We start from the raw sequence: 13,148 nt of genomic DNA on the forward strand, positions 1-13,148 counted from the left end.
GGGTTAATACTTGAAGTTAGGTGTCGGTGATGTTAGGGAGGGCAGATTAGGGGTTAATACTATTTATTATAGGGTTATTGAGGCGGGAGTGAGGCGGATTAGGGGTTAATACATTTATTAGAGTAGCAGTGAGGTCCGGTCGGCAGATTAGGGGTTAATAATTGTAGGTAGGTGGAGGCGACGTTGGGGGCGGCAGATTAGGGGTTAATAAATATAATATAGGGGTCGGCGGTGTTAGGGGCAGCAGATTAGGGGTACATAGGGATAATGTAGGTTGCGGCAGTGTGCGGTCGGCAGATTAGGGGTTAAAAAAAATTAATAGAGTGGCGGCGATGTGGGGGGGCCTCGGTTTAGGGTTACATAGGTAGTTTATTGGTGTTAGTGTACTTTAGAGCACAGTAGTTAAGAGCTTTATGAACCGGCATTAGCCCAAAAAGCTCTTAACTCCTGACTTTTTTCTGCGGCTGGAGATTTGTCGTTAGATTTCTAACGCTCACTTCAGCCATGACTCTAAATACCAGCGTTAGAAAGATCCCATTGAAAAGATAGGATACGCAAATGGCGTAGGGGGATCTGCGGTATGGAAAAGTCGCGGCTGCAAAGTGAGCATTAGACCCTTTCCTGACTGACTCTAAATACCAGCGGGCGGTAAAAACCAGCGTTAGGAGCCCCTAACGCTGGCTTTGACGGCCAACGCCAAACTCTAAATCTAGGCGTTAGGCTTTTTTAAAAAATTTTTTTTTTTTTTAGATTAGGGATTTAATGGGCCTTTGCTAAAGAGCCGAATGCCCTTTTAAGGGCAGTAAAAGAGCTGAATGCCCTTTTAAGGGCAATGCTCAGACAAATGCCCCTTTAGGGGCAATGGGTAGTTTAGGATTTTTTAGTGTTAGGTTTTTTATTTTGGGGGTTTGGTGGGTGGGGGGTTTTACTTTTAGAGGGGGGGACTTAGTATTTTTTAAGGTAAAAGAGCTTTTTAATTTAGGGCAATGCCCTATAAAAAGCCATTTTAAGGGCTATTGGTAGTTTAGCATTAGATTAGAGGGTGTTTTTATTTTTGGGGGGCTTTTTTATTTTCATAGGGATTAGGTTTAATTTTTTTATTTTTGATAATTTGGATTATTATTTTATGTAATGTTAGAATTTTTTATTTTTTGTAATCTTAGATAAATTTAATCTTAGTTTTTTTTATATTTAAGTAATGTTATCTTTTTTATTTTAATTGTTTGTAACTTAGTATTTTTTAATTTATGTAATTGGGGTTAATTTAGGGGGTGTTAGGTTAGGGGGCTTAGTAATTTAATTAGTTATTTGCGTTGTGGGGGTTTGGCAGTTTAGGGGTTAATAGTTTTATTAGGATTATTGCATTTGGCGGATTAGGGGTTAATAGTTTTAATAGGTACTTTGCGATGTGGGTTAATGGCAGATTAGGGGTTAATAGTTTTTATAGGGACTTTGCGATGTGGGTGAATGGCAGATTAGGGGTTAATACATTTATTATGTAGTTTGCGATGTTGGGGTTGGCGGATTTAGGGGTTAATACCTTTATTAGGTAGTTTGCAATGTGGGTGAATGGCGGATTAGGGGTTAATAGTTTAATTAGGCATTGCGTTAATACTTTTATTATTAGTTCCGATGTGGGTTTGATGGCGGATATAGGGGTTTTACGTGTCAGGTTTATTTTTGGGAGGTGGGTTAGACTTTTACAGGAGATTAAAATTTTTTTATTTTGTTTTGTTAGGCGCCAGCAGTTTTTAACATGCCGTAAGTCACTGGCAACTCCAGAAATTTGTAATTACACTCATTCGCTAGTTTATCCGATTTACAGCACTTTATGAACTGCCAGCACCGTATATGTGATACCCCGATGGGAGAGGTGAAATTATGGGCTGCGCAGGTTTCAGCAGTTAGGCTAAAGCCTGCCCCACATATGTAATCTCGTCCTATGTAGGCAAGTAAACGTAGGTCTTCGCTGCAATGATTAGTATATGTGAAGACCTTTTCATAGTTTACTGTAAGCTTAGTCTGAGATACTGTCTAATAAAAGCCACACAAGATAACCATTGCTCCCAGACAAAACAATGGAAACTTTATTTTGAATTCTTTATACTTGTGGTTGCTCCAGTCATTTTCTTCTTGATATGTCATTGTTAGTATTTCAGTTTAGCAGACAGTGGTCTAAATTTGCCAAGTTTTAAAAGCATTTTCCATAGAGATAAACTGCTCCAATAACTGAGTAATTCTACAGAGCAAGTTCATATTTTCAGTGAACTACATCACTAGCCCTTAAGTTTTTAGAAATATTCCAATTATAAATCTTTATTGTCCCTTGGCAAATTTGCTCAAGAGATCAACAAACACCTTGTAGCTACAAGATATTTCGAGATATACAAAAATTTAAAGATTTTAACAGTTACATTTGTTTTTAATAACCAAACTCCACGCACTGCTTGCTGCATTTGGAATTCAAGGCTAGTCATAGTCATATTTTTAGTATAAGCTGCATTATTAAACCTAATTAGGGACTGATATGTAGCAGAGTTAGCATTGTGTGGGTCTGCAGACTGCTTTTCCATGTATGAGAATTAGAAAAGCCACAATTTTCAGAGCTAAATTACATAAAAAGGGACCAAAATTAATGAAAGTATATTGCAAAGTTCTTTAACTACATTACTAAACATTTTATATTAAAAGCTGGAAGGTGTTTACTGTCGATTTAAGTTAAACAGTATATTTGTCCCCTAGAAGATAGTGAATCTAGGCGATTGATCCCTTTCAATACTTTTCTACATAAACAAAGTGGCACTGACATCTAGTGGGGATTTACTGCACTTTTGTTGTACCAGTAAAACTGTAATACAGCTGTATCATATGCAGTGCTGTTTTCCTATCTGCCTATCTGTTTATCTATCTGCAATACCTGTTTAGTTAAAGAGCCATTATATTCATATACATACAGACTCATAAGAGCATGTCATTTTAAGACTAGCTATACTGCGCCTCTATGCATATGCAGAAGTACCAATAGAGACCTGAACTGCCACTGATTCAGCAAGCTGTGTAACTAGAGATGCTGATTGATTTACCATCCGTTTCTGCTCGGGACCAGCAGTGCTCAGCGGGTATCCAGCGCTACTTCTACTGTATGTTTAACTCCTTTGTGGGGGTTAAACACATAGAGGTTCAGGGTCACTAGTCTTGAAATAAAGTATTTTTTTTACTATAATAGCCCTTTAAGCATAGAATCTATGAACTGAGAACAGTTATAATGTTGCATCAGTGTTTAACAACCGCCTTTACTGCTATTTTATTTTTTTTGCAAAAATATTATAGATTGTATTTTTTGGAATCTGTGACTTTAAAACCTGGTGCATTATCTTTTGCGTAACCTTGCACAAATAATAACACAAAATATGCGATTACAATTATTTAAAAAAGGTAGGGAATCGTCCTTATAGTCCCAAAATGTATTGATCAAAAATCAACCTCCTAATACTATTGTTCACCAAAACCCAAATGATGTCCCAAACATAAGGCGTTCGCCTGTCTGAGCATTTGTTTGGGACATGGTTTTGGTGAACAATAGTATTAGGAGGTTGGTTTTTGATCAATACATTTTGGGACTATGAGGACGATGCCCTATCTTTTTCACGAACACCTAGCGACAGTATATTGTTAAGCCCATTTATTGCCCACTGCTTCACGCAATCATAGTCTTATTTGTGATAGGGAACCTTTTGAAATAGTCGCTGGGTACTACACAATGGGCCTCTCTGTCCATTGGATCTTGTTTGTAATTTATTAATTATTTGTACTCTATTCTCCCTTACACTCAGTGTTAATCTTGTTATTTTTTAACTGATTTTATACCAGTGTTGTGTCAACACTTTTTTAAAGATTTACAAACAAAAGTTATGTTTTACTTTTAGGGTCCCCTATTCCATCTAGTACAAGTGTGTGCCAGATTATTATATTTCTTTATTCTTTTTTTGTATTCAAATAGTAACCCTATATATATATTCTTGGTACCCCAAGCATCCCTGAATGACTATTTTTCAGTGTATGTATGGGTTTAATAATACTTTTTGGTTCTGCATCACCATAATATATACACAAGTCCAAGGGTCCATAATAGGGCTATTCCCTGTTGTTTATTGACCCCCACTCATTATTTACAACACATGAAGTGTATATATTCCGTGACAGGTTCTTTCCAGTAATCTCATTGTGGATTCCATGCAAATATTCCAGGTATAGCTTTGTGGTGCATAGGTTTCCAAATAACTGCTAGTTTGTAAGTTTTGGTTAAATAAAAGCACATAATTTGTTTCATTTACTAGCATTTTTTATTGAGCTATATAATCAGGCATTACAAGTACAATGTAGAAGACCTGCTACAAACTATTACAATTACAAGAACAAACAATATTGCAACATACATCAGTGTTTCAAATACGTTACATAAACATTTACCAATACAGCATTGTACTTGTGCATTTTTGCTAAAATAAAAATAATATATCTTAGTTTTCTGCCTTCTGAAACAAAAAATGAGCCACTTGTGAACCCCTTAAACAACATAATCTGCTAACATCAGGGGGGGGGTTATGTATAAGATGGGTAACTGACATAACTAATCAATAACACAAAAGATGTGCCCAGAGGAAAAACAAAGGCCTAGATTTGGAGTTTTGTCTGTAACGACCCGCGTAGCTAACGCTGGCTTTTTTCTGGCCGCACCATAAAAATAACTCTGGTATTGAGAGTCCACAAAAAGGCTGCATTATGCTCCAAAAAAGGAGCGTAGAGCATTTTTAACGCAGCTTCAACTCTCGATACCAGAGTTGCTTACGGACGCGGCCAGCCTCAAAAACGTGCTCGTGCACGATTCCCCCATAGGAAACAATGGGGCTGTTTGAGCTGAAAAAAAACCTAACACCTGCAAAAAAGCCGCGTTCAGCTCTTAACGCAGCCCCATTGTTTGCTATGGGTAAAAACACTTCCTACGTCTGCACCTAACACCCTAACATGTACCCCGAGTCTAAACACCCCTAACCTTACACTTATTAACCTCTAATCTGCTGCCCCCGCTATCGCTGACCCCTGCACATTATTTTTAACCCCTAATCTGCCGCTCCGTAAACCGCCGCTACTTACATTATCCTTATGTACCCCTAATCTGCTGCCCCTAACACCGCCGACCCCTATATTATATTTATTAACCCCTAATCTGCCCCCCACAACGTCGCCTCCACCTAACTACACTTATTAACCCCTAATCTGCCGAGCGGACCTGAGCGCTACTATAATAAAGTTATTAACCCCTAATCCGCCTCACTAACCCTATAATAAATAGTATTAACCCCTAATCTGCCCTCCCTAACATCGCCGACACCTAACTTCAAACATTAACCCCTAATCTGCCGACCGGAGCTCACCGCTACTATAATAAATGTATTAACCCCTAAAGCTAAGTCTAACCCTAACACCCCCCTAAGTTAAATATAATTTAAATCTAACGAAATAAATTAACTCTTATTAAATAAATTATTCCTATTTAAAGCTAAATACTTACCTGTAAAATAAACCCTAATATAGCTACAATATAAATTATAATTACATTGTAGCTATTTTAGGATTAATATTTATTTTACAGGCAACTTTGTAATTATTTTAACCAGGTACAATAGCTATTAAATAGTTAAGAACTATTTTATAGTTACCTAGTTAAAATAATTACAAAATTACCTGTAAAATAAATCCTAACCTAAGTTACAATTAAACCTAACACTATACTATCATTAAATTAATTAAATAAAATACCTACAATTACCTACAATTAAACATAACACTACACTATCAATAAATAAATTAAATACAATTCCTACAAATAACTACAATGAAATAAACTAACTAAAGTACAAAAAATAAAAAAGAACTAAGTTACAAAAAATAAAAAAATATTTACAAACATAAGAAAAATATTACAACAATTTTAAACTAATTACACCTACTCTAAGCCCCCTAATAAAATAACAAAGACCCCCAAAATAACAAAATGCCCTACCCTATTCTAAATTACTACATTTCAAAGCTCTTTTACCTTACCAGCCCTGAACAGGGCCCTTTGCGGGGCATGCCCCAAGAAATTCAGCTCTTTTGCCTGTAAAAAAAAACATACAATACCCCCCCCAACATTACAACCCACCACCCACATACCCCTAATCTAACCCAAACCCCCCTTAAATAAACCTAACACTAAGCCCCTGAAGATCTTCCTACCTTGTCTTCACCCTACCAGGTTCACCGATCCGTCCTGAAGAGCTCCTCCGATGTCCTGATCCAAGCCCAAGCGGGGGGCTGAAGAGGTCCATGATCCGGCTGAAGTCTTCATCCAAGCGGGAGCTGAAGAGGTCCATGATCCGGATGAAGTCTTCTATCAACGGCATCTTCAATCTTCTTTCTTCCGGATCCATCTTGCAGACCTCCGACGCGGAACATCCTCTTCTCCCGACGCCTACTAGCCGAATGACGGTTCCTTTAAGGGACGTCATCCAAGATGGCGTCCCTCGAATTCCGATTGGCTGATAGGATTCTATCAGCCAATCGGAATTAAGGTAGGAATATTCTGATTGGCTGATAGAATCAGCCAATCAGAATCAAGTTCAATCCGATTGGCTGATTCGATCGGCCAATCAGATTGAGCTTGCATTCTATTGGCTGTTCCGATCAGCCAATAGAATGTGAGCTCAATCTGATTGGCTGATTGGATCAGCCAATCGGATTGATCTTGATTCTGATTGGCTGATTCCATCAGCCAATCAGAATATTCCTACCTTAATTCCGATTGGCTGATAGAATCCTATCAGCCAATCGGAATTCGAGGGACGCCATCTTGGATGACGTCCCTTAAAGGAACCGTCATTCGGCTAGTAGGCGTCGGGAGAAGAGGATGTTCCGCGTCGGAGGTCTGCAAGATGGATCCGGAAGAAAGAAGATTGAAGATGCCGTTGATAGAAGACTTCATCCAGATCATGGACCTCTTCAGCTCCCGCTTGGATGAAGACTTCAGCCGGATCATGGACCTCTTCAGCCCCCCGCTTGGGCTTGGATCAGGACATCGGAGGAGCTCTTCAGGACGGATCGGTGAACCTGGTAGGGTGAAGACAAGGTAGGAAAATCTTCAGGGGCTTAGTGTTAGGTTTATTTAAGGGGGGTTTGGGTTAGATTAGGGGTATGTGGGTGGTGGGTTGTAATGTTGGGGGGGGGGTATTGTATGTTTTTTTTTACAGGCAAAAGAGCTGAATTTCTTGGGGCATGCCCCGCAAAGGGCCCTGTTCAGGGCTGGTAAGGTAAAAGAGCTTTGAAATGTAGTAATTTAGAATAGGGTAGGGCATTTTGTTATTTTGGGGGTCTTTGTTATTTTATTAGGGGGCTTAGAGTAGGTGTAATTAGTTTAAAATTGTTGTAATATTTTTCTTACGTTTGTAAATATTTTTTTATTTTTTGTAACTTAGTTCTTTTTTATTTTTTGTACTTTAGTTAGTTTATTTAATTGTATTTATTTGTAGGTATTGTATTTAATTTATTTATTGATAGTGTAGTGTTAGGTTTAATTGTAGGTAATTGTAGGTATTTTATTTAATTAATTTAATGATAGTATAGTGTTAGGTTTAATTGTAACTTAGGTTAGGATTTATTTTACAGGTAATTTTGTTATTATTTTAACTAGGTAACTATTAAATAGTTCTTAACTATTTAATAGCTATTGTACCTGGTTAAAATAATTACAAAGTTGCCTGTAAAATAAATATTAATCCTAAAATAGCTACAATGTAATTATAATTTATATTGTAGCTATATTAGGGTTTATTTTACAGGTAAGTATTTAGCTTTAAATAGGAATAAGTTATTTAATAAGAGTTAATTTATTTCGTTAGATTTAAATTATATTTAACTTAGGGGGGTGTTAGTGTTAGGGTTAGACTTAGCTTTAGGGGTTAATACATTTATTATAGTAGCGGTGACAGTGATGTGCAGTCACTAGAGGCAGGTGAGGCAGTGCTTCACCTCTCATATGGGCAAAAATATATATTTTTTTATTGACTTTAAAAAAAAAAAAAAAAAATGTATTTTTTTTTCCCCAGCATTTTTTTTTTTTCACAGCTACATGTTGTGCAATGGAGAGGCACAAGCAGGTCTGCCCACCATTACACAACATATTGCGCCATCTACTGGATGAAAGTGGTTAAGATCATTGTATGGCCCATTAACTGCTTATTTGAGGCAGTCCTATTTGGGCTGAACCAATCCAGTGAGAGGCATTAGTAAATGGAACTTAGGGTTGGGGCTGGATGTTAAATGATATAAAATAAAACAAAAACGGAAAAAAACAACTTTAATTTATTTTGTTGCTGTCCTGTGAACCTGCTAGCTTTGCTAAAGTGAAAAAGAGAGTTCTGTTCTTCCCCTCTAAGTGCAGTGGAATGTGCCACTGTCACTTCCTGAATCCTTACAGAGCAGGAAGAGAGAGGCACAGAGAGCAGTGTTTCACCCACATCTTATTAAAGTAAGATTTTACTGAAAAGGATTCTGTTAGTGAAAATGATAATTTAATGAATGTGGTTTAGTGTTTTTTTTTACTCTTTTACAGCAAAGGATCGTTTTTGTATTTTGTTTACTCAAACTTTACACCCACTAACTTAGCAGCTTGCCTCTGTACTGCACACTAATGTATGGTCTCATTTAGTTATAGTCTCACTTAGTCTCTGTAGCTTTGCTGTTTTATTACTTAAAAATGCAGTGGTCCCTCCCCCCCCCCCTTGTATGTGTGTGTGTGTGTCTCTCTCTCTCTATCCATCTCTCTCCTTATGTGTTGTTTTCCCCCATGGTCTCTTTCTCTCTCTGTCTCTCTTCCTCCCCCTCAGACTCTCTCATCCCTTATGTGTCTCTCTAACCCTCTGTGTGTGATTGTGTCTCTCTCTAACCCTCTGTGTGTGATTGTGTGTCTCTCTCTCTCTCTCTCTCTTTCTTTCTCTCTCTCTCTCTCTAACCCTCTGTGTGTGATTGTGTCTCTCTCTAACCCTCTGTGTGTGATTGTGTCTCTCTCTCTTTCTCTCTAACCCTCTGTGTGTGATTGTGTCTCTCTCTCTCTCTCTTTCTTTCTCTCTCTCTCTAACCCTCTGTGTGTGATTGTGTCTCTCTCTCTCTTTCTCTCTCTCTAACCCTCTGTGTGTGATTGTGTCTCTCTCTAACCCTCTGTGTGTGATTGTGTCTCTCTCTCTCTCTCTCTCTAACCCTCTGTGTGTGATTGTGTCTCTCGCTCTCTCTCTAACCCTCTGTGTGTGATTGTGTCTCTCGCGCTCTCTCTAACCCTCTGTGTGTGATTGTGTCTCTCTCTTTCTCTCTCTAACCCTCTGTGTGTGATTGTGTCTCTCTCTTTCTCTCTCTAACCCTCTGAGTGTGATTGTGTCTCTTTCTTTCTCTCTCTCTCTCTAACCCTCTGTGTGTGATTGTGTCTCTCTTTCTCTAACCCTCTGTATGTGATTGAATCATTGTGTCTCTCTCTCTTTCTCTCTCTCTAACCCTCTGTGTGTGATTGTCTCTCTCTCTCTCTTTATTTCTCTCTCTAACCCTCTGTGTGTGATTTTGTGTCTCTCTCTCTTTCTCTCTCTAAACCTCTGTGTGTGATTGTGTCTCTCTCTCTGTCTCTCTCTCTCTAACCCTCTGTGTGTGATTGTGTCTCTCTCTCTTTCTCTCTCTCTCTATCCCCTCTGTGTGTGATTGTGTCTCTCTCTCTTTCTCTCTCTCTCTAACCCCTCTGTGTGTGATTGTGTCTCTCTCTCTTTCTCTCTAACCCTCTGTGTCTCTCTCCCCCGTCTGTCTCTCCCTCTCCCCCCGAATGCTTTTCTGTGTTTCTGTCTACCTTTTATTTATTTAATTAATGAATTGATAGTGCTACCTGATGGTGTGACTTTATTTAAAGGGGTGAGGCCAAGCGCCCCACCATCTTTAAATTTCACCAGCCGCCACTGGATCAAGACATTTTTATATTTACTGAATAATGAAAGAATCTATAAGCATAATTTGCAGCATTAAAGTAAAAAGTATGTTTTAAACATATTTTAATGGGCATGGATTTCTAGATCTCATAATCAGAGCAAGCCTTGTGTTATCTGGCAAGAGTTTCTGTTACAATCCTTTTAGACTAAAATCAGATGTTTACTAAGTTGACCAGTTTTCCAAGACACCATTTAAAGGGACATGAAACCCATATCAATCCCATATGCAAATTTAAATAACTTTCCAATTTACATCTAATATCTAATTTTTTTCATTCTTTTGATATCCTTTGTTGAAAATCATATCTAAATATGCTCAGTAGCTGCTGATTGGTGGCTGCACATAGATACCACATGTGATTGGCTCACCCATGTGCATTGCTATTTCTTCAACAAAGGATATCTAAAGAATGAAGGTGTATCCTAGCCACTGCCTCACCAGCCTCTGACGTCACTGCACGTCACTGAGCGGTGAGCTCCGGTCGGCAGATTAGGGGTTAATAATTGAAGTTAGGTGTCGGCGATGTTAGGGAGGGCAGATTAGGGGTTAATACTATTTATTATAGGGTTAGTGATGCGGATTAGGGGTTAATAACTTTATAATAGTAGCGGTGCGGTCCGCTCGGCAGATTAGGGGTTAATAAGTGTAGGCAGGTGGAGGCGACGTTGTGGGGGGCAGATTAGGGGTTAATAAATATAATATAGGGGTCGGCGGTGTTAGGGGCAGCAGATTAGGGGTACATAGCTATAATGTAGGTGGCGGCGCTTTGCGGTCGGCAGATTAGGGGTTAATTATTGTAGGTAGCTGGCGGCGACGTTGTGGGGGGCAGTTTAGGGGTTAATAAATATAATACAGGGGTCGGCGGTTTTAGGGGCAGCAGATTAGGGTTACATAAGTATAACGTAGGTGGCGGTCGGCAGATTAGGGGATAAAAAAATTTAATAGAGTGGCGGCAATGTGGGGGGGCCTCAGTTTAGGGGTACATAGGTAGTTTATGGGTGTTAGTGTACTTTAGAGTACAGTAGTTAAGAGCTTTATGAACCGGCATTAGCCCAGAAAGCTCTTAACTACTGACTTTTTTCCTGCGGCTGGAGTTTTGTCGTTAGATGTCTAACGCTCACTTCAGCCACGACTCTAAATACCGGAGTTAGAAAGATCCCATTGAAAAGATAGGATACGCAATTGACGTAAGGGGATCTGCGGTATGGAAAAGTCGCGGCTGAAAAGTGAGCGTTAGACCCTATTTTGAGTGACTCCAAATACCGGAGTTAGCCTAAAACCAGCGTTAGGAGCCTCTAACGCTGGTTTTCACGGCTAACGCCAAACTCCAAATCTAGGCCAAAGAATTTATATAGAAACAAGACTTTACCAACTACTATGTTTATTGAGTGCAAACACTAGTAGTAAGTCCAGAGAAAAATGGTACTTAAAGGGACAGTCAACACTAGAATTTTTGTTGTTTATCCATTTATTACCCATTCCCCAGTTTTGCATAACCACTACAATTATAATAATACATGTTTTACCTCTGTAATTACCTTGTATCTAATCCTCTGCATACTGCCCCCTTATTTCAGTGCTTTTGACAGACTTGTATTTTAGCCAATCAGTGCTCACTCCTAGGTAACTTCACGTGCATGAGCTCAATGTTATCTATATGAAACACATTAACTAACACCCTCTAGTGGTGAAAAACTGTCAGATTAGAGGCAGCCTTCAAGGTCTAAGAAATTAGCATATGAACCTCCTAGGTTTAGCTTTCAACTAAGAATACCAAGAGAACAAAGCAAAATTGGTGATTAAAGTAAATTGGAAAGTTGTTTAAAATTATATACCCTATTTGAATCATGAAAGTTTATTTTGGACTTGACTGTCCCTTTTAAATATGTTCAAATATGCACATTTTATATATTTAAAAGGACGGTCTACACCCATTTGTTATTGTTTAAAAAGATAGATAATACATTTCTTTCATATTCCCCAATTTTGCACAACTAACTCTATTATATTAACCCCTTTGCTCCTGAGAATTTCATAGAAAAACCTGCCCAAAATATCAAAGAATTTTTAGCATTTCTGCTATCACTTCATTTAAACAGAAATAGAGCCTTGATTGTTTTTTTTTTTAGAAGAAAACCAAGGTATTGATCTAGGCCCAGTTTGGCATATTTCATGCCACCGTTTTGCCGCCAAAATGCAATCATGTTAAAAATAAATTAAAAAAGTTCACTTTATCATAAACTTTGGGTTTCTTACTGTAATTATTCACACACAACTACTGCAGTCATGAAACAAATGGTTGTAAAAGCTTCTCTGAGTTCTCCTTTGTTCAGAAATAGCAGATATGTATATCTTTGCAATTAGTTTTTAGCAATTAGAAGTCCGCCAATTGGAGCTGTGCACCACACACTGTAATTAGATAACATATTTCAATTGACCCATGCAACAGCACAAGATGGCTTAACACTGCTTTCTTTATTTATTATGCGCTAATAATAAACCAACATGCTTCCATAATATATCACCAATGTATAGACCTAGTTCCCACCATTATTTGAGCAGGAATGATTATAACATAAGTTTAAATCACAACTATTTTTATAAATAGTGAAAAAATGTCATTAGACCACAACCTTCAAGCTGCTAAGTCTAAAAACAGTGCATTTTGGATCAAAAATCTATACCCAAACAAGCCATCTCCAGTAATGTAATATTATACTACTAAACTAGTGAATGGTTAATTTCACAATATTCATAATGTAGAGAAAAAATAGCAACCTGATGTCTGGATAATATAAACAACATTTGTATATATATATATATAAACACAGAAGTACTTTAGCAGTTTTTAATTATCATTTTATGTGACAAAATTATTATTTTTTTGGTTTAATTTTGTTAACTTTTAATACTTTGGTTAGTTTGTATATATACATACATGCATTACACAGCAACTTTATTGTTCAGCGTAACATACTATTATTATTATTATTATGAGGTATTTGTAGAGCGCCAACAGATTCCGCAGCGCTAATTAATAATATTGCTAATACTGCAATATTATTTATCACTTATACCTTTTTGTATTT

At 37.8% G+C, this 13,148-nt stretch overlaps 1 protein-coding gene across 1 annotated transcript in view; it reads left to right on the forward strand.

Annotated features, from left to right (window-relative positions):
* The window catches only part of LOC128657631 (uncharacterized), a 524,168-nt gene that overhangs the window by 236,784 nt on the left and 274,236 nt on the right, over positions 1 to 13,148 (forward strand). The window lies entirely within an intron of this gene.

The sequence above is a fragment of the Bombina bombina genome, chromosome 4, assembly GCF_027579735.1.
Source record: "Bombina bombina isolate aBomBom1 chromosome 4, aBomBom1.pri, whole genome shotgun sequence".
NCBI lineage: Eukaryota > Metazoa > Chordata > Amphibia > Anura > Bombinatoridae > Bombina > Bombina bombina.